The 20,440-nt window shown below is 37.9% G+C and overlaps 1 non-coding gene across 1 annotated transcript; it reads left to right on the top strand.

Moving 5' to 3' along the window:
* Positions 1 to 272: 272 nt before the first annotated feature.
* Positions 273 to 434, top strand: LOC117066304. Its single transcript, XR_004430275.1, has one exon. It is a non-coding gene; the product is annotated as a U1 spliceosomal RNA (small nuclear RNA).
* The last annotated feature ends 20,006 nt before the right edge of the window (positions 435 to 20,440 follow it).

The following is a 20,440-nucleotide window of genomic DNA, read 5'->3' on the forward strand; positions in this document are numbered from 1 at the left end:
TCTCTTACTGGAAGATATTCCCAGATGCCCCCTATATTCTGTGAACTCTAACCCTAGAAAAATAAAATATCTTCTTTTATGGTAGTTTCCTATTCTTTATCAAGGTTAAGTTTTATTCATATTTTGCCACCATACTAAAATATTCCCAGTTTAAGAATATTTCTTCTACACAGTTTTTGGCCTCCTATCACTCAATAGTTCTTTACGAGATAAGATACTTTATTCCATTCATTTCTTAAATTTCCTTTTTTTTTCAAGAAACCTCACGCATAATATTTATCTGGCAGGAGGGATCCCATGATCACAAAGGTGGTTTTCTCAGAGTGAGACTTAACCATTGCCTCCAAGGTGCTGATTCCTGATATTTCCCGAAATGTGAGACGCTCGACTGCATACTTTATGGTAGTGGGGACCTGAGTTTGCACTCTCCCCTAATGTTTTTGATATAAAAAAAAGAAACTTCATGTCCTCAAATCTGTGGGGATTCCTAAAATATCTATTTACTAATTGCATGCTATTATTTTTATTCAGAATCTTTCAGACAAAGATTGATTGAGGAAGTTAACTTTTTCTGGGATAATGTTAGGTTATCTTGACCTTGAATTCAACTTCAGCTAATTTGTTTCTTTTTTTTTTTTCTTTACTACAGAGTCTTATCATTAATCCCATATCCCATTAAAAACTGTTTTGATCCCCAGTCAGTCTGCCTAATCTAATGTTTCGGAAAAGATATTCTGCCCTCTGTTCTGGAAGACTTATTTTCCTACATTCGGTCAGGAAAAAAAAAAAATGTCAAAGGTTTGAGAGATTGAGAAAAATGCTGAATGAAACCCTAGGTCCACATTGCGGTTCTGATAGTCTGGTTATTTTTTGGGTGTCAGCATTTTTTGCTGACTCCTCCCTCCATTTCACTCTTGGTTCACTGTCTTTGAAAAAGTAATCAGAATCCCACCTTGTGCCATAAGCAAGGCTCACTGTGTTGGATTTTGACCTTTGGGAAAGAGTTTTGTTACCTAGTCTTGGACATGGAGTTGTCGACTTTTGAAAAATCATCTTAAGTGGGAGTGAGCATTTCTGACCCTTAGGAAGGAGAAACAACTTTAGATATCTTGGTAAATGGGAACAAGCATAAGGTTGAGATGAAGGAGGAATGCTTCCCTGAACACAGTGCAGATTGTTTCTACCGGCAATCACTGGTGGTGGCTCCAGCTGAGCAGGATGGGGCAGGGGTGGAGGATCACCCTCGTGCCACTACCACTGGCGTTCCTTCTGATACATGCAGCTCTTTCTGCAACAACTAATCCTCTTCATCTGGACTCTTCAGCCTGATTCATGGCCCTCTTTTCTGTCTCATTTCTGAAAAGTGTTGGCAATGATACAGCAGAGAATGAAAGTCGCTGAAATCTCATTGGGGTTCTAAATAGAAAGTGGCAGAAAACTGTGAGGCCTTGAACAAATCATTTTCTTTTCTTGACATCAGTTTTTTTTTTTTTTTTTTTTTTTTTTTTAATATAATGACTGGCTGTAAAAAAAAAAAAAAAAAAAAACATGAACTTTAAGAGCCTTCCAGCTCTGGCATTCTTTCCTTTTTAAACATTTCTTTTTCTGAAGACCTCAAGCACATTGTATTTGTAATTGTTATTTTTAAGCTATATACACGTGGCACACAAACATATACAGTTTAAATCTCTCTGTTAGTGAACTGTGCAACCAGTGCCAAATGTAAGATAGCCTTCACATTTGACGGGATATGCCTTTACTACTCCAGACCCTCAGTTAACAGAGCAGGGTGATGAACATTGCAGCTGCAATCCAAGAGCATAAAGACCACTCCAACAACAGTCTAAAATGGCAGACTGCTGGGCATTTAGCAGCATCTGCTTTATAAATTATCACGTTTATGTGGTGTTCTCAGAACGGTTCCCATTGTTATTTACTCCTCGGTGTTCGGTGCTAAACATCAAAGAACCCGAGCATCAAAATGTCAAGTACAGGGAGGAAATGTTTCAAGAGAATTTATTTTTGTACCAATTTAACTTTTCTCTGAATTTCAAGAACAAGGGTGTGGACTGACATCGGACCATTCTGTCAAATGGGATTCATCCCAGTTCTAATTACTACTCCCTTTTACAGGCCCAAGGACGCCATTCTATGCTTGGCACATGGAAGTTACTGGCTGGACAGATTGTACTAAACAAATAAATCTCCCTAATGACAAGTGATTAGAAAGAAAAATAAAACCTGCAGTACAACTCTGAAATTTGTATTACTTTATCTTGAGGTGTAAAGGATTTGAGAGAAGGAAGAGGAGCTGAGATTTTGTTTATGACACTTTTAGGGTGTATTTCTTTCAAAGAACTTAGAATGCCAGGAGCTTTGTCTGGAGTAGTAACTTGTGCACAGTTTTTTGTTTTTGTTTTTGTTTTTCTGTTGCAATCTCCTCTTCTCATTTTTTTCAATGAAAAACAGCTGAAGAATAGTTGTATTAGTTCTGGACATATGAGTGGTAGTTTCTGGAGCAGCTGTTTTCACAACTTATTCCAAGCAAGATGTCTTTTTTAAAGTCGCTTGCTTCTTTTCCGCTTACTAATTACAATATTAGTCTTTCTCTTTGTTAGTTCTCTGTTTCCTTTTAGTCTCACTATTTGATCATTTTAATCTTATAATAGGGAAAAAAAAAACTAAACATTTGCAACTTTATACCTGTGGAACCTACTATGTGCAGAGAGGTAGGCCAGTCAGTCTCCACATGCAAAGAATGAAGAGCCAGACATTGCATAATGAGTGACAAAGGCATTAGTTTCAATAGAAATTCAGGAAAAAGAAGAAACTTTATAATGTCTGATCTATTAAGCAGATAACATTGAACTTGAGGGGACAGGTTCATCCAGTGATCAAACTTGCCCTGAGAAATCTAATAAGGAACAAGGGCTTTGAAATAGTAGAAACTTGAGGGTTGTACTTATCTCCCACAATAGTATGGATTAACCAAAACTTTTGATCTCATCCAATTCTGCTTCATTCATCAAAATGAATGTATATTTTCTCACAATACGTTTTCTCTTTCAAAGAGCAAGGGCTTTTGAATGTCAAATTTTCTGCAATCTAACTCACAAACACTATGAGGATAGGAATAAGAAAGTAATGTTAACTTGAAGAGTCTTGCCATGGAATTAAAAGTGCACAATACACATTAAGACACTCATTATACTATATGAGTATATATACATTATACTTTAAAGCACATGAAACTCATGTGCTTTAAAGTAGATACTGGGAGGAAGAGAGACTATTTTTAAATTTTCTCAAATCCATGAGAGTCCTGAGGTATGGAATGCTGAAGATAGCTCCCTGAGGACTGGAGTAAAACAAAACGGAATGTGGTCAGAACATGTAACATGGGATTGAGGGGCTGCCCATAGGAAAATAGCTGCAGACCAAAAAGCAGGAGATGGAAAACTGAGCATGACACCTGAGGCAGCCTACCAAGCTGCAAAGGAACCATCATTTGCAACTGAGCACTCCGTCATGGTTGGCTGTTTTTAAAGCATCGTTACACTTAGAGAAGTACTTATCGCATTTGCTTGGCTTATCACCCATTTTGCACTCTGGGTAACTGAGTTGCAAACAAAGACATCTTTATTTCTCAAGGGATATAAAATACAAGCTCTTGTATCACATAGTACAAAGCAAAGTAAAAAAGATACATTCCCTAAAGCAGTGATTTTCCAAGGGTGGTTCCAGGGTTGGCAGCAGCTGCTGGGAACTTGTTAGAAATGCAAATTCTAGCAGAATCATAATCAGAAACTCAGGGAGTGTGACTCAGTGATATTTATAACAAACTTTTCAGATAAAGTTTGAGAAACACTGTTTAATGAATAGGTAGGAAACACCATACTTTAAAGTTCAGCTTCTTAAGAGACCAAGACTTTATTTATTTTTTAATTTTTTGTTTCCATAGGTTTCTGGGAAACGGGTGGTATTTGGTTCCATGAGTAAGTGGTGATTTGTGAGATCTTGGTGCACCTATCACCCAAGAAGTATACACTGAACCCAATTTGTAGTCTTTTATCCCTCATCCCCTTCCCATTCTTTCCCACTGAGTCCCCAAAGTCCATTGTGCCATTCTTATGCCTTTGCATCCTTTACATCTCACTTACAAGTGAGAACATACTATGTTTTGTTTTTCATTCCTGAGTTATTTCACTTAAGATAATAGTCTCCAATCCCATACAGGTTGCTGGGAATACGATTCATTCCTTTTTATGGCTGAATAATATTCCATCATATATATATATATGCCACAGCTTCTTTATCCACTCATTGATTGATGGACATTCAGGTTGGTTCCACATTTTTGCGATTGTGAATTGCGACCACTATGGAAAACATTGTGGAGACGTCTTAAGGAACTAAAAGTAGAACAAACATTTGATCCAGCAATCCCACTATTGGGTATCTACCCAGAGAAAAATACATCATTATGCAAAAAAGATACTTGTTTATAGAGAGCAAGACTTTAAATCAATTTATAAAGAATGTGCTGTGTATTTACGCTGTTTGCCTGAAGGAGAAGTTTGAGCACTGCACAGCAATTAAACAATGAGTCAAGACAGGCTGTCATCAGGAAACCATGTCAAATGTCTAAGGAGGGCTATCAGGAGATAGGAAAGAGATAAGGGCAGTATAAGCTGAAGGCATCCAGAAAGAGTAAAGACAAGATGAAATGGGGTTCTTATTAGGAAACTTGCCTAACACACCAGCATTTCTCATTCAAAAGGGTATGCTTACTCTGCTTCTGGGAAGTAGGAGAAAAAGACTCTGCTTCCCATTGCTTTCATAAGAGGTAAACAATGGCCGCCTTCAGGCACAAATTGATGACCCTCTTCAGCCTCCACTTTCTGTGCTGAATGTACCAAGGTTTACAGCCAGCCAAGAAGTAAGAGGTGGACATGCTCCTTGATGGGTGGTTTCAGGCAACAGCCTGCAGCACCAAGTCTTCTGAAAAACCTCCCAGGTCTGAAAAGGACTATGAGAAGAGTGAAAAAAAAAAAAAAAAAAGTGTGTTGAGGCTGCTTCTAGCCAGATCCTATTCAGAGTTCCACCGCTGAACTTCCCTTTGGACTGTGTTTAGAGTTCCTAAACAAAATAGATGGGAGATATGTCCCACTGAGGAGCAAAACAGACAAAGCTATTACCCCTCTAAGTAAGCACAGCACTGAGCCAGGAACAAAAATTGGCCCAGAGTGTGGGAACATGGGCCTGCCAGGCCTGTCTAGAATCCACTCCCAGGCAGTGGCAGTAAGGAACATGCTGGGAAATGTTATGCTACCCACCCCCCCAACCAGGCTTTCCATTCAAAGGTTAAGGAACCACCCTTATTTCCTTGAATTAGCCAAGGAAATTGTTAAATGTGAGTCTAATCAAATCCTTTTGAGGTTACTTATATTTTTACAGAGGCCTGGGATTTGGCATTCTATACACACTACTACCTGGATTGTAATGGGATTTTAGACTGACAAACCTATACACAACTATATATCAGTTATTGATAGCAGACAAAGGGAACCATGCCTTACTTTAGTCTTTCTTAAGTATGGATTGTTGGCCATCTATAAAAGAATCCCTCAGATTCTTGTTAAAAAATACTGGTTCACAGGTCACATATCAGACCAATAAAATCAGAAATGTGTTAGGGTGGACATTGGGATTCTGCATTTTTAACAAAACTGCCAAGTAATTTGTATTTTCATTAATATTTAAAACATGGGTAGTTGGCTTAACAGTCAATCAACTTTGCAAAAAAGTCAATCATACCCACATGCATCAATTATTGTTATGCACTTTGTCTTGGCAGTGATACAATGAGAGAGAGAGAGAGAGAGAGAGAAGTGGAAAAATGCAGAAAAGATAGAAAAACTGAAATGGAGCAGAAAAGAAAGTGAAAAGAAGCTATACTACTATCCTTTGTAACCCACTACACAAACTGGGAAGCATAAAACAACAGAAATATATTCTCTCACAGTTCTGGAAGCAGAAGCCCACCATCAAGTTTTCAGCAAAGCCATGCTTCTTCCAAAAGCTCTAGGGCAGGATCCTCCTTGCCTCTTCAAGTTTCTGGTTCATCTTGACAATCCTTGATTTGTGGCCTCATCACTCTCATCTCTACCTCTGCAGTCCCATTGCCTCCTCCTGTGTGTCTCCTATGCACCTGTACCCTGTAAAGATACATGTGTTTGAATAGCCCAGGATAAGCTCGCTCTCCCACGACCCTTAATTTAATTACATCTGCAGAGACCCTTTTACCAAATAAGATCACATTCACAGGTTCCAGGAATTAAGACATGAAACACAGACACAGCTTTCTGTGGCTACCATTAAGCCCACTACCGAATCAAAGAGGGGAAAGGAGTGAGAAATATGTAAGGGAAGAAAACAGCATCTTCTTTGTCTTGGGCACATTTAGCCCTCTTAGCCAGGAAGGCTGAAGTGCTTTGGATTGAAGGTAAGACCTCATGTCAAAAGAGATTGAAATTTAAATAAATAGAAAAGATATCTCTATGCCCTGTGTTCTTTTAGGCATGCTTCTGTGTTCTACATGACCCTGAGGAAATCCACCTCTTGTGGATGTCAATAATAATTTAGCCAAAGGAAAATTACAAGCTGAAAAGGGTAAGTACAGCTAACCAGATGCAATGCTATTAGCCTGAGTAAGAAGAGTTCTGGAAATGTGATGTTAACAAAACATCTGTTAGTGTATCAATCATCTCCATCATCTTTGGAGACACTTGGGGGAGGAGGTACCTAAAATGAAAACTTCAATCTCTTATACTTGCCAAATCCTCTAGACTTGGAAAACTTACTTCACACTAAAGCACGCTAAAGTCATGTGCGCCAAGCAACAAAATCCCATTGTGCAAATGATATGTTCTGTTTGCAATGAGACAGTAACACTTGCCTTCAATTATTTTTTGGGTAGAGTAAATGGCTTCAGAAGTATAGGAAAGCACAATCAATTCATATGTATGACATAAAGAACTTTCGAAAGTGCAACTTAAATAATCTAATTCCGAAAACCTTGCTAATGCACGGGAAGTCACTTTAGCACACAAATGGAAGGTCATCACTGTCAGTACATTGTCACATGCAATTCACTCATACTGAAGTGTGCATAGTCTAAGATATAATTCTCCATAATTCTGCCACTTCACATTTTAAAAACTCACATGACGGGATTTCCTATGTATGGGATATTAGATCACAATTTGGACTTCACTAATGCATGTGTAAAGGGAGAGAGGATCCTGTGCCCAATGGATCATCTTGAGATTGTGAAATATCTCCCAGAGCTTTCTGGAAACTGAGAGATCCTGGGCCCTTACGTGGCATTCTCCATGCCTGAACATTAGACACTGGCAAATCCTGCTCATGGCTCACTTCTTTCTGTGTCAAGAAGGCAAGGAGAGGGAACTGAAGTTAGCAAAGTCAATCTTGAGGAATTAGTATCACACTAACCAGTTTTACTGGGAAGAACTTTTTCATTTTTTAAATGTGATGTGTCCACCTAAGGACAGGGTCTTCCTGCTAATTATATGAGTAACAACTCTTTGAAAACAAGTGATATCTCATTCTTTACAAGTTGTTTCATTTCACTTCCCAACTTTAGGGAGTACATGGCAACCCCTATTTTACAGAGAATGAAACTGAGACTCACAGAAGTGAATCCCCTTGCCTAAAGACACAGTTAGGAGGGGAGAGTGAGGTTTCACTTCCAATCTATCTGACACCAGGCCCAGGTCCCTTGCCTGTACAGCCTCTCCTCTTTGACCCCCACTGAAGTGATTCCTTCCTGGGCCCAAGTATCACTTTGAATGTTCCTTGTTTTCTGGTGCTGCTGGCAGAGGTGTGGTATGATCTGCTCATCTTCCTTGACTAATTTTTTCTTTTCAGCTCCTTTGATGTGGATTCAAATTTCAAATCTGTGAAACCTACAGAAGGTAGTATGAAATCACAAGCATCTTTGCTTCCTTCCTCTCTTAGGTTTATAGAACAGATCTCTAAATCTTCATCAACTTTTTTTCTACAAACTCTCTCTCTTCCGAGAAGTAGCATAAATCCTGGGGAAACTGATCGTTGTACCTTTGAAGTGAGTCATCTAAGCCATAGCAACTTTCTCTGGAAGTTCCATTTTCTTGCAACATAACATTGCTTTTTGAAAAAACATAAATATAGGTTTGGCCTTGGGGACTTCCATCTCTCAGCCTTCTACTCGTTTCTCAGCACCCAGCATCTAGAGGCTCAGGTTTTTATAGAGAAATTATCCCCTGCCAATATACTTTATAAGCTCAATTTTTTTCCAAGCTTCACCTACATGCTGCTGCATTCTATAGCTAGCTTCCTGATAAAAAAGTATTTCAATGCTAACACTGCCATAATTTATTGTCCCTTCCCAACATGAGTTTTACAAAATCACCTCTAAATGTGGAATTTTAAATATAGGAGCAAGCTAAAAAAACAAAATTTTGACAAAATTGTCCTAAAATCATTAAATTTTGGAGCTCAGAACTTTAGAAACCATCCAGGTGAGATTTGCCTAAAATTTTTGAAAATTTAAAATTAAATTAAAATTAAAAAAAAGAATTTTAGAAACCAGTGCTTTTACCTCTCCCTATAGCCTTTGTTTTATAGTTAGGAAATTAAAGCCCACAATGGGAAATCAGCCAGAATGCAATCCGGATCTCCTATTCAATGACTTTCAATGAACAGGTGATCTTGCAAATTCATCCTACATTATGCCAAATCAATAGCTGTTGACTCTCACCTTCAATCTGCCACCTTTGGTAACTGTTCAGGAATATAGATCAAGTCATTTAAATTGACTTAGCTGAGGCTCTGCTCATGGACCAGGCTCAGCTAGATAGCACCTTGTTTTATTTGGTCTGTGTTAATGCCCCACGGCTAGTGGGATGGTTTTCATCTGTCATCACATAGCTGAGACAATGTTGAGAGACACACTCTCCCCTTGTTAGGCTTCTTGCTACCTGAACCTCAAATGCTCCCCGAAAGTCTTTTACAAGACTTCCCCAGAAAGTGATGAATGCTGCAAAAAGGGAAAACCCAGGTCAGTGAGGAGGGGAAATTGGCAAGAATTTAGAGTTAGAATGAATGGCTGGAAAAGAGAACTCTGGAAGTAGACAGGGGTGAAGCGTAGGCAGGTAAAAGAGAAAAGCAAAGAGATGGTGCAAATATACCTAGGATTCTGCTATGTAAGTGAGCAATGGAGAGACCTAATAGGGAAGGAGCTGTGGCTGTCCAGGCAGAGGGAGGAGGGCGGCATGCTGGACGCCTGCAGCACTGCTGGTTTGGGTTAGAAGAACCTAGCAGAGCACTTTCTCCACAGTCGTTATCTCTGCCTCTCTCTCTCTATCCACTTCCCATCCGTAATAGACAGTTAAATAAAGAAACGCTCCATTTAGATAACACTTTCTCCCTTTCTACAGGACTGAACAGGGAGCAGTTGGTCATTTAAACATACTTTCCATGGTTGGTCATTTGAACACACTGTGTGGAAAGGAAATGAGTGTAATGCCAAGGGAAGGAGAAGGGATCATCACTTTTAATAATTCCCCCCACTTTCTTCCCCTGAGAGATTGCTCAATCCCTGAACTAATGGATACTCGTAAATTGGGAAAGAAGAAGTTATTAAGAAAACCCACTGAACATCCAACCACGCTAAATTCTCCACTCTAGTTGCCTTACACAACCCAGCTTTTTCCTCCTTTATATAAGAACAGGAGAGCAAAAGTCGTATTTAATGAAGAACACTAAATTTGAAAGATGACTCAGTTTGAAATTGTATTCCAACCTCTTTTATATTTCTCACATAATTTATTACCCACATTAATGTAATTATGTACTCTTGAAATCAAACCAAAAAAACAAAAGTTAGTATAATATGTCAAAAGGTTACTGTAGGTCCATAAAAGATGCTAGTAGTTTTAATACAAAACTTAGTTAAATAATCTAGTGTTTAATTTGAAGCTGCCTTAACAGTTTGAAGATTTCTTTTTTTTATGAAAGCTACACAAAGTCCTAACAACCATCTGAAATTTTTTCAGTGTCTTGTTGCAACTGAATTGCTACTTCTGGCAGAGTATAATGGCTCACACCTGTAATTCCAGGGTTTTGGGAGGCCAAGGCACTAAAATCACTTGAACCCAGGAGGCAGAGGTTGCAGTGAGCCAAGGTGGTGCCATTGTACTCCAGCCTGGACAACAGAGCAAGACTCTGTCCCAAATAAATACATAAATTGCTACTTTTAATTTTATTTAAATATTCTGTATGTGCTCTGAATCATTATGAGAAAATGAAATAATTGGCAGGAATCTGCAGTCAGTGTTTGATTTGGTTCAAAAACAATTTGAAGTATATAGTGGATAATACATATGAGAAGACAAAAAATGAAAAATATGTGTCTGCTTTATAAATCTCTATAAAATCTAATTGGATTCAGTTGTTGTAAAAGCAGAGCATGAAAAGACAAGCTAAATATAAAATTGAAAATTTAAAAATACCTTAAAAGCTCTTATGAAAAAAATGGGTCAGCCTCTCCTGGAATGATTCAGACAAGCTCTTCTTTTTGGTAATAGGCCTGGAATCATATCAAACAATGCTGTTAAGAAAACACTATCTTTTTTTATATTATGAAACTGAAATTCATCAAAGGATAATTTGGAGATCTATGGGAACTATTTTAAAATAACAAATGCCAAAAAATTATAGTCCTTAATTTGTTATGCTAATGATTTGAAACATATGTGGTAATACCAAAATATTTAACTCAAATGTGGCAACTCCACATGTGTTTTACCAAGAATAACTTTGTAAAAACAAACTCTCTACCCCATGCTCCTAGAAAAAGGACAGAAACAGGTACAAAATTTTCTGCTTAAGTCAATTCTATGTAGGTATCAAAAATTAACAACTCTTACTATTGTGGTAGTCTCTGAACCCCTTTAAGAATCACAATCTTCTTCCAGAGAAAAAAAATAGACCTACACATGCATAGAATTCTGGAGGCTTCAGAACTTGTGAAGCCAATTTATAAAATCCATGCTAAGAACCCTGGATCCTAAGGTAAACTCCTGATAGAAACAAATGTCAAACAAGCCTTCGGATAATATTTTGTATCAGCCGTGGCAAAGTGTGATCTCCATCCACCCAGAACCACTCAGGTGATCTATGGGTTTTTTTTCTGTGTTAGGAGCCTGAGAGCTGTAGGATGTGATTTAGTGGCTCCTACGACACTGGAAGTGTGGCCTGGGTTACTGGTAAGTGTCAAAGAAACGGGATTTTTTTCAGGTTCCCAGCAAACTGGGTGACTTGAAGGTTATAGGCTGGTACTGAAAATTGCTCACTAAGCAGTGATCACCCACCCTCCACCCACCACTCCCTACCCCCAAATTTACCCAGTTCTCTCAGTAGCTGAAAAATAGGATAGCTTGCTGTTGGTTTCTTTAGACCTGAATAGATGTGGGCTTAGTATTTTCCCGTGATGTCTTTGAAGAAGAAAGTGGGAGTAAAATCGCAATAGTGGGAAAGGTAAATTCTTTGACGTTGGCATCTTCATTCTAAGTACCCCTCATCCACTGGTATACTTGGGGTGAATTTGTCATCCACAATAGGTGAGAGAAAATGATAGAATCCAGTAGTAAATCTCCAACAGGTGAGAGACAAGACCAGTTTTCACATGAGGAGGAAGCAACGGTCATCCACAGTAATGTCTAGACTGGCTCTGGCCATAGCACATAGTTGTTCATGGCTGTAGTGTAGCATCTCACAGTGCAGGCATCAGGAATGTGCAGGCATTGCTCTGATCCCAGTGCCTAGGATAGGGCATGCACAGAGTAAGGTGCTTTCCCAACATCTCCGGAAGGAAGGGAGAGAGGAGAAATGGAGGAAAAGGTGGTAATGGAGAGCAGTAAAATATATATGGAATATGATCAGAGGATATATTAGTTTGCCAGAGCTGACATAGGAAAATGCCACAAACTGTGTGGCTAAACAACAGAAATTTATTTTTTCACAATTCTGGAGGCTGGAAGCCCAAGATCAAGGTGTCAGAAGAATTAGTTTATCCTGAGACCCCTCTCTTTGGCTTGCAGATGGCCATCTTCTTGTTTTATTCCCTCACATGATCTTTCTTCTGCACTCACACACTCCTGGTGTGTTTCTGTGCGTCCAAAATTCCCGTTTTTATAAAGACGCAGATTATGCTGGATTAGAGCCCATCCTAATGACCTCATGTTAATGTAATCACCTCTTTAAAGGCCCTGTCTCCAAATATACTCACATTCTGAGGTAATGGGGATTAGGGCTTCAACATATGAATTTGGTAGAGATACACATCTGCCAAAAACAGAGGGAAATACTGTTTTTGTTGAACCCTAGCCCTATCTCTTCTCCCTTTCACATCCCAAAATCTTAGATGGGAGAGATGAGATTCTGAGAGATGAGGCATGGTCAAGTGTCCCAGACCCTCAAGTGAAATGAGCAATGGCACTAAGAAGTCTCTCCAGGTCTTCCTCTAGGATACCCTACTGACTACATAGAGTCATAAGTACCAGGAGGGCCATAGACAGCCACACAGACAAAAGGCACTCCCAACTGTACAGAGGTTCCCAGGTACCAGCAAACTATTCAACTCTTCCATAGAGAGCCTCTTGCTTTTAGAAAAGTCAAATCTTAGGTACTTTCTGAGGTTGGTATCTACTTTTTGTCTGTATCAAGAACATATAAATGACTCCTTAAAATTAATAAGAAAAAGGCTATTTTTTAAAATGGACAAGATTTGAATGGGCCCTTCAAAAAAGAGGAAATTCAAGTAGGCAGTAAACATATTAAAATATATTCAAAGAAATGCAAATTATAACCACTTTCAGACACCAACTGATACCTTTCTGAATGGCCAAAAGCAAAAAGAGTATCTCTATCAAAGTCTGGCAATGATACGGAGCAACAGGAATTTGTTTATAAAGGGTAAATTGGTAATAATCATTTTTAAAATATATATATAATGCTAAGGTATTATTGAAAAACCAATAAGACAAAACAATACTTTGAAATATCATATATTCAATATGTTAGGGGAAGAAATATTTGATTTTGGTATTCAATATAGAGCAAAATGTGAGAATCTTTGAATTAATGCAAATTAAGTGTGTTAAATTTTGATAGTATTTCATGTACTTGACCAAAACACTATTTCTTTTTGAACACTCGGAGTAAGTCTAATGTCTCCTTCACATGACAGCTCCTCGGAAATTAGAAGAGAGTTTGCTTTCACATCCTTTTGGGACTTCTCTGCCCTGGGTAGTGCCTTCATCCGTTTTTCTGCACCACCCTGATCACTTTCCTATGAACAGATTCTTATATGGCTTATATCTCTTTAACTGTTGGGGCCCAGAATAAAACACATCACTGTTTGTACATTTTGACAAAGAAAACTAGAGTGAGACTGACATTTCTCTCTTATTCGATACAAAATTTTCAGTAATGCTAAGGTCCCATCAACTTTTTGATAGTCACTTAACACTTTACCCTTTTGGATACACATTACCTCCTCTGAACGAAAACCTTTAAGTCTTTTCTACACATATTGTTACAAAGCCACCCTCTCTTTAGTGTATTTTCAATCCACTTGCATGCATTTTTATATACCAATTTTTAAATGCATTTTGTTAAATTCAACACAATGCTCCAAACTCCCTTTGGGATTTTGTTTTTGTCATCTAATATGTTCATTAACTGAAAAAAACAGTACAGCATGACCTCCATGTGTGTATGTGTATCAGTGTGTGTGCATGTGTGTGAAGATGGTTATAGATAAATATAGGTATAGATATAAATATACATACAGACATGGATATATAAATATATATTACTCTAAATCTATATGGCAAGTTATAACTACAGTTATTACTAAGCGACAGGATTGGGTGTGATTCCTATTTTCTTGCACTTGATTTTTATATTTGCTTTGAAATGTGTATCAGTGAGGCAGAATGCTCAAAATTAGTGCCATCATCTTCTATGTTTAGAGGTGGAGAAGGCAAGTCATACTGGAACAGTTTAGTCCAGGTAATACTCGGTTTACAGACTCATGAGAAGAATCTTAAAAAGGAAGACAAGTTTGCTTCAGGTTAATGGGTACCATCAGCAAAGCATATAGATTTGTTTAGAGATTAAATAGAAAATGTACTACAGCTTGATCAGCAATGACTTTGAATGTGTACCTAACAGTTTATTATATAAATAATTTATTCTAGAGACATTAGAAAAAATTAAATAGTTTTCAGGAAAAGGATAAAATAATGTGACCTATTTATTGGAAAGAGAAAAGGTATTACCAGCAAAAACACTAGATTTAGAGACGAGAGGTTAGAAATAAGGGTAACTCTTAAGTGTCCACTCCAGAAACCTATAGCAAGGTGACTGGGTTCAAATAGAAAAGTGCCAAGAAAATAAAGAGTGGATTCAGCACTATTTCCCAAACTATATTCAATAGAACACTATTATTTACCAATAAACATCTTTAAATATTTATTAGAGTCAACATTATTATTAATATTTATATTATGGCAAGTTGGAGGGATTGTGTTTGATCAAATTTTAGAAATATCATCTATTACATTATCCTGTTAAACATTTGAAATGCATACAAACATATTGAAGACATGAGAAATCTTGCCGTAAAGAAGCATATTTAACATTTTTTAATGCACCATTTTCCAAATTCATTTGATCACATGGAAAGCCTGTTAACATCTCACTGTATACTAGCATTCCATGCACCTGAATTTGGGGACCACAGCATTATAGAAACATTGAGAAGGCAGAAACAACAAAACATAGTGTTTGATTGCCTGAGAAAGAAGAGAATTCAAAGATGATGTTAAGATTTTAGCCGCCCTGACTAAAAAGACAGACTATACCATAATTATCAGGTTTATGAGAACAGATTTTTGGGTGGGAATTAGTGTAGGTTTGGGTTAGTTAGGTGCCAGGTGTCAGGGTATCAACATTTGAAGATATTCATATAATAAACATAAATATCTGCAAAAATTATTTCAAAAGCAGTAATAGAAATTCAGGTAAACTATTTGCAATTGTTGCACAAAATGTTGCTACCAATCAAAATGCAATGCCTAGCAGAGCACTCCAGCACGTGGCACAGTTAGACCATGCCGTGCTCCATGATGTGTCACGTACTGGGGGATAAGAACAATAGCAAAGATGCTGCCAAAGAAGCCACAGTAAATGGTTCTCATAATTGTGAAAGCTGAGTAATTATGTCCACAGGATACTCCTTTCCTAGGCACCATAACTAAAGAACTTAGAGCCTCTTGCCCAATGACACATGAAATTCCGGCAAACACCTTTAATCTGTATTTCCATCTCCTAAAGTTTCTTGTTATTTAAGAGCTTAATTGTTATGACTGTGTGCTAAGGTAAACTCAAGAAGGTAAAAGGAGATGTTAACTGCTTGGACCTGAAATTACGGAGCATGAAGGAAATTCTCAGAAAGAACATTAATATTCAGTAGCTGTGGATATATGTTATACCTGAGAAAAAGTGTGCTTAACCACCCTCTGGCATACCCAATCCAATCAAGCTCTGAACATGTGTGAGAAATCCGTTCCCCTTCAGAAAGGAGAAAGGGAGAATGCAAGGACAGTTTGTCCTGATTCCAGTTGTTTTGCTGAACTGCTCTGTGAGCTGAAGCAATTCCAAGAATTTATCTTCCTCAATTCCACATCTGCAGAAGGGAAAGAACAGCAATAGCAAGGTACCTTGGCCCTCAGCTCTTCAGGCTTGTTACAAATTACCAGAACAATTCACACTTATAAGTATGGTGACGGGAAAAGGCTTTGGGGTCAGAAGAACAAAGACTACATTCTACAACTCCTTTACCAATTAAAAAATGTGACCTTGGGTAAATGTTAGCTTTTGGGCACTCTAGTTTTGTCATCTGTAAAATAAAAATAATAATTCTAAAATTGTGGGAAGTCACAGAATAATATTTATACACATTTTAAAAATTATTTAAAATATGTGCTAAATATTGAAGTTCTATTATCTATCCTGTATAAGTACAATTAATGGAACATACCTGATTTCTGTGTTAGAGAGACATATATACATATATAATTCCCAACACTAAATAATAAACTATTTACTTCCAAAGTTGAATGCCTTTCCTCACACTTGGCTCAATCGTTTTCAAAAAGTCTACTTCATAATTAAAGCACTTGTCTCTTTTTCTCTGCCACTAATTGATATTTCACTATTTCTATTTCCAACCTTTCCTTAAGTCATTCATCCAAAGAAGAAAAAATTTTGTTCCTCAGAAGGAGATTTTCTCAGTACTTTCTGTTAAATTTAGAAGCAACTCCCGAGGAGTGAGCTCTTTCAAAGACCCCTTTACCTCTCTGGTTAATGAAAGTTGAAGACCCCTTAGGGTGCAGGCTTTTGTTTGTTCATTGAATTGTCTAGTTAACAAGAGAATAAATCAGAATTTTTTTTGTTTCAACTATTCATGTTTCTAATAAGCTGATCTCTCTTGTAAACATAGTTAAGTCAGTCTTTACTGTATGAAACTCTTACCTGACTCAGGGCTGTCATTTTACATAGAGATTTTTACATTCTAGAAGTTGGGGAAAAACTGTAAACTCAGTTCATTTTACAGCATTGACCATGTGGAAGCAAACTCTTCAAAGTCATCACACTTGACACATTATAGACTGGTTCTAAGATAAAGTGAGAAATTGGTACTTTTAAATGACTACATTTCACAGCTAATTTTGCGACTGTTTTCTGTTTCTTTTGAAAAGTGTCACACCTGAAAAACTATTGTGATTAGTTGAAGCTTTGGCTTAAATTCCAATACCTTCGCAGATCCAAAATAGTCCATAGAATAATTTTAGTTCATTATTTATTCTGTTCCCACAGTGAGCAAGGTACTTAATGCAGGGTGGGGGGTGGGGGGCTAATTTCAAATGAAATGACTTCCCAAAGTGTCTGTGTCCGGTGTCCCTTGGAGACTTCTGTCTCCTGCTCATCTTTAGTCTTTCCTAAACACCTAGCACTTTATGCCAACAAGTGTAGCCAAGATAAATATGCCCATTGATTAGGAACATTAAATGGACAAGAGAATCAGAAATTTAGAAAGCATAAATTTTAATCCTTCATTTAGAACCACTGATCAAAGCATTCAAGTGGCAATACCAGGTAGACCATGACCGCAGAACTCCTTCTGTACTTGTACTCCCTACAGCCATCTGACTTTCCCTATAGCAAGCGGGAACAAACTTGCACAAATCACTTCCATTCATAACTATTTAGAGTCCCTTGACCCTTCAGGGAGCCTGTAATCAGCTGCAGGCAGGCCAAGATGCTCCCCTAACCAGACCTTGTGTGGTGGGGATACCTAACATTAAAAAACATGCAGAACCATGGTGCCTGTTTTCTCTGTCCTTCCTGCTTCTGGTCTCTTCTGTTGCTCAGTCTATTTCTCCCCTGAGCTTTGCCTCTGTTTTGTGGTCATTTCTTTATACTGAAGTTTTCTGTATTCCTATTTGATTGCAAATATAGGTTTTATCCAGAATTTTCTTCTACCAGCAAACAGTAAATTGAGTCTGCTTCTGTTCACTCTGTTCTTGAGATATTTTGAATAGTCATCATTTTCATATCTGGCAATTATGTTTGAACATGGGGCCAATTAGTCTTTCTGAATATTCCTGAAATACCTACACAATTGAGGGTGATATTTTTACGAGTACTGAGGTTCATTTATAGCTATTGAGTTTAAGAAATATATTTTTAGCTATCATAGCAGACGCAATCAATGACTCTCTTCAGTATGCACCAACCTAACTTCTAACTGCCACCTGAGGACTTTCTCCAAAACCCGGAATGGCCTTTCTTCCCAAGCAGAGCAGTTATAAAATCTGAAATTTATCACTCCTCAGGAAAAGCCTTCACCAGATAACCACAGGAATTGAGGCATAAATATCCCACCTCCCTTGGCCCTAAGGTGGAGTAACTTTGAGGTACCTGTTCTTAAAGTTTCCCAGGGTATTTTTGTGAAATTAATCTCCAACAGCCCAGCACATACACAGTCACATTTTCTTGATAACACACCCCTTGTAGTCCTGACTTCCTTCCCTTTTCACTTTCCCTCTTCTACATCAGTGTTTCCTGAACTTTCCAAACTACTTTTCTCAGGTCCTTGTCTCAGAGTCTGTCTAGATGATTTCAAGTTAAGAAAACTGTCTACAATTTGGCAGACATAGATAAGCACTAAAATGACAGTGATAAATAAAAAAATTGCCCCTGCTTTGAGGTGCTCACCATTTGATCGAGAGACAATAGCAAGAAGATAAATCAAAAGACCTATTACCCGCCTTCCTTTCAAGCTCCACTCGACACCACAGCACATTCACTTCTCTGTTGGGTCCTGACTCCTCCCCAGGGCCTGGTATCGATGATTCTGTGGCCAGTTGTCTCAGCAGGGTTGCCTAGATACGACTCAGTGGAAACTGCTTAAGAATACATAGGTGAGGTCTGAGGTTGGCCCACATTCCACACAAAAAAAGAATATTCTAATCATTATTGAAGAGAATTTGGTGTCATATTGATGATGTACACTGCTTTCCATTCTCCTGAAAAACAGGTTGACTTTTTAATGCATTTTTCAATGCCTAGCATTGCCCAACCATCAGGTAAATGATTATGTTGGACCCCAGGTAATAAATCAAATTTGGGTCTGTATATCAGACTCTGACATAAAGTTTTACATGAAAGATGTTTCATAAGGAGTGTTGTTGGAATTAATATTTGGGGGGAGCAGTGGAAGGAATCAGAAAAGGGGAAAAATTAAAGGCAAAATTGTAGTGATGGTCCTGAAAGAGATTGGCCAATCCTGTGAGGACCCTTGGAGGTAAAATTGAACATTAGCGTTGTCCTAAGTTAAACCAAGATAGCGAGACTTTCATTTGCCATCTATTATTGGACATGGGTCATCTAGGAAAGGATCTGACCTTGGGCAAGATGGCTGTCCACGATGGAGGCAAGCCCTGGAGGGTTGACAAGGAAAGGATATCTGCTGGCAGCACTACCAACAGGTCATTAAGGGGGATCTGGACTTTTCATCACCTAAATTCACATCACTTAAATTTGGAACATAATAACCCTTTGCAAGTACATCGGGTAATGATATTGTAGGTTCACTGCCAACTCTGGTAATGGTATTTACAGAAACAAGATTGCTGTTTACAGAAACAAGCATGCTAAAGCTCCTTAAAAAAAAGTCTTGTGGACTTTTTCATGAAGTCTATCCAGCTAGAAGCAACTATTAGGCATCTGAAAGCACACTTTAATGCATGCTCTGGGGTTCCTGCTGGTGCCTCCTTAAGGAAAACTGTGGGAGTACATGGAATTAAGCTGGATGTATCAGACAGTTCTCCATAATACTATTATTAATGTGCCACTGATAGGACAGGACACCACCATTCATGACAGTGGTCATTGAAAAAAGTGGACTCAGGTCAGAAATCTAAACTATGAAATGTTACTAATCTTAGTCAGGATATGCAATTAGTCAAAAATACCTCTCATAAACCAAATAAAGTTAATACTATTTCAGTAGTTTGCTTTACTTCATAAACTTTCAGGAGCCAAGGTGATACTGTGCAGATGTTGCATAGCATTTATAAAGAATAGGGTCTTCTTAGCTTCTGTGAACTACGTTCACATCCCAATTATGAAAAGACAAAGCACATGGTCACAGAAAATATTAATCACATTATTTATGTGAACCCCTACTTAACCTTATAGCTTCAAGCATTTCATACTAAAAACATTTGAGTTGTTTTAAGTCAGAGGCTGGCTGTGCTCCCATTGATGTTTAAGAAAGGATAATCCCAGCCCAGTATGGCAAAGGGGAAATATCACTGAACTGAGAATTGGTGCAAGTTTCTGATATGCCTCTAGTTGAATGGTGTGGGAAATTAGCCTCATTTTCTTCTCTATAAAAGGATGGGATTCGAATACTAGATAATCTCTAAAGGCCCTCCCAATCTAAAAGTCTAAGATCCTCTTTGCCTTTCAGATTAGTTAGCAGTCTAAATTGAGAGACACCCTGTGACTTAATATCATAATTTTGCATGATGACCAATCCTAGGTTTTCTTTAGATTGGAGATTTTTTTCTTTCCAATTGAAATTTTCCAATTTTTTCTTTTTCCTATGACAATGATCTCATTTCAAAGTGTTAATATTGCTATAATATATCTCTCTTGCAAATGTTTTCCCAAACAAAAGAATCATCCAAATCAATGTCATCCATGAATGTTTAAGAACATCTTTAAAATGCTGGATTTG

The sequence above is a fragment of the Trachypithecus francoisi genome, unplaced genomic scaffold (genome assembly GCF_009764315.1).
Source record: "Trachypithecus francoisi isolate TF-2019V2 unplaced genomic scaffold, Tfra_2.0 Lachesis_group2, whole genome shotgun sequence".
Lineage (NCBI taxonomy): Eukaryota > Metazoa > Chordata > Mammalia > Primates > Cercopithecidae > Trachypithecus > Trachypithecus francoisi.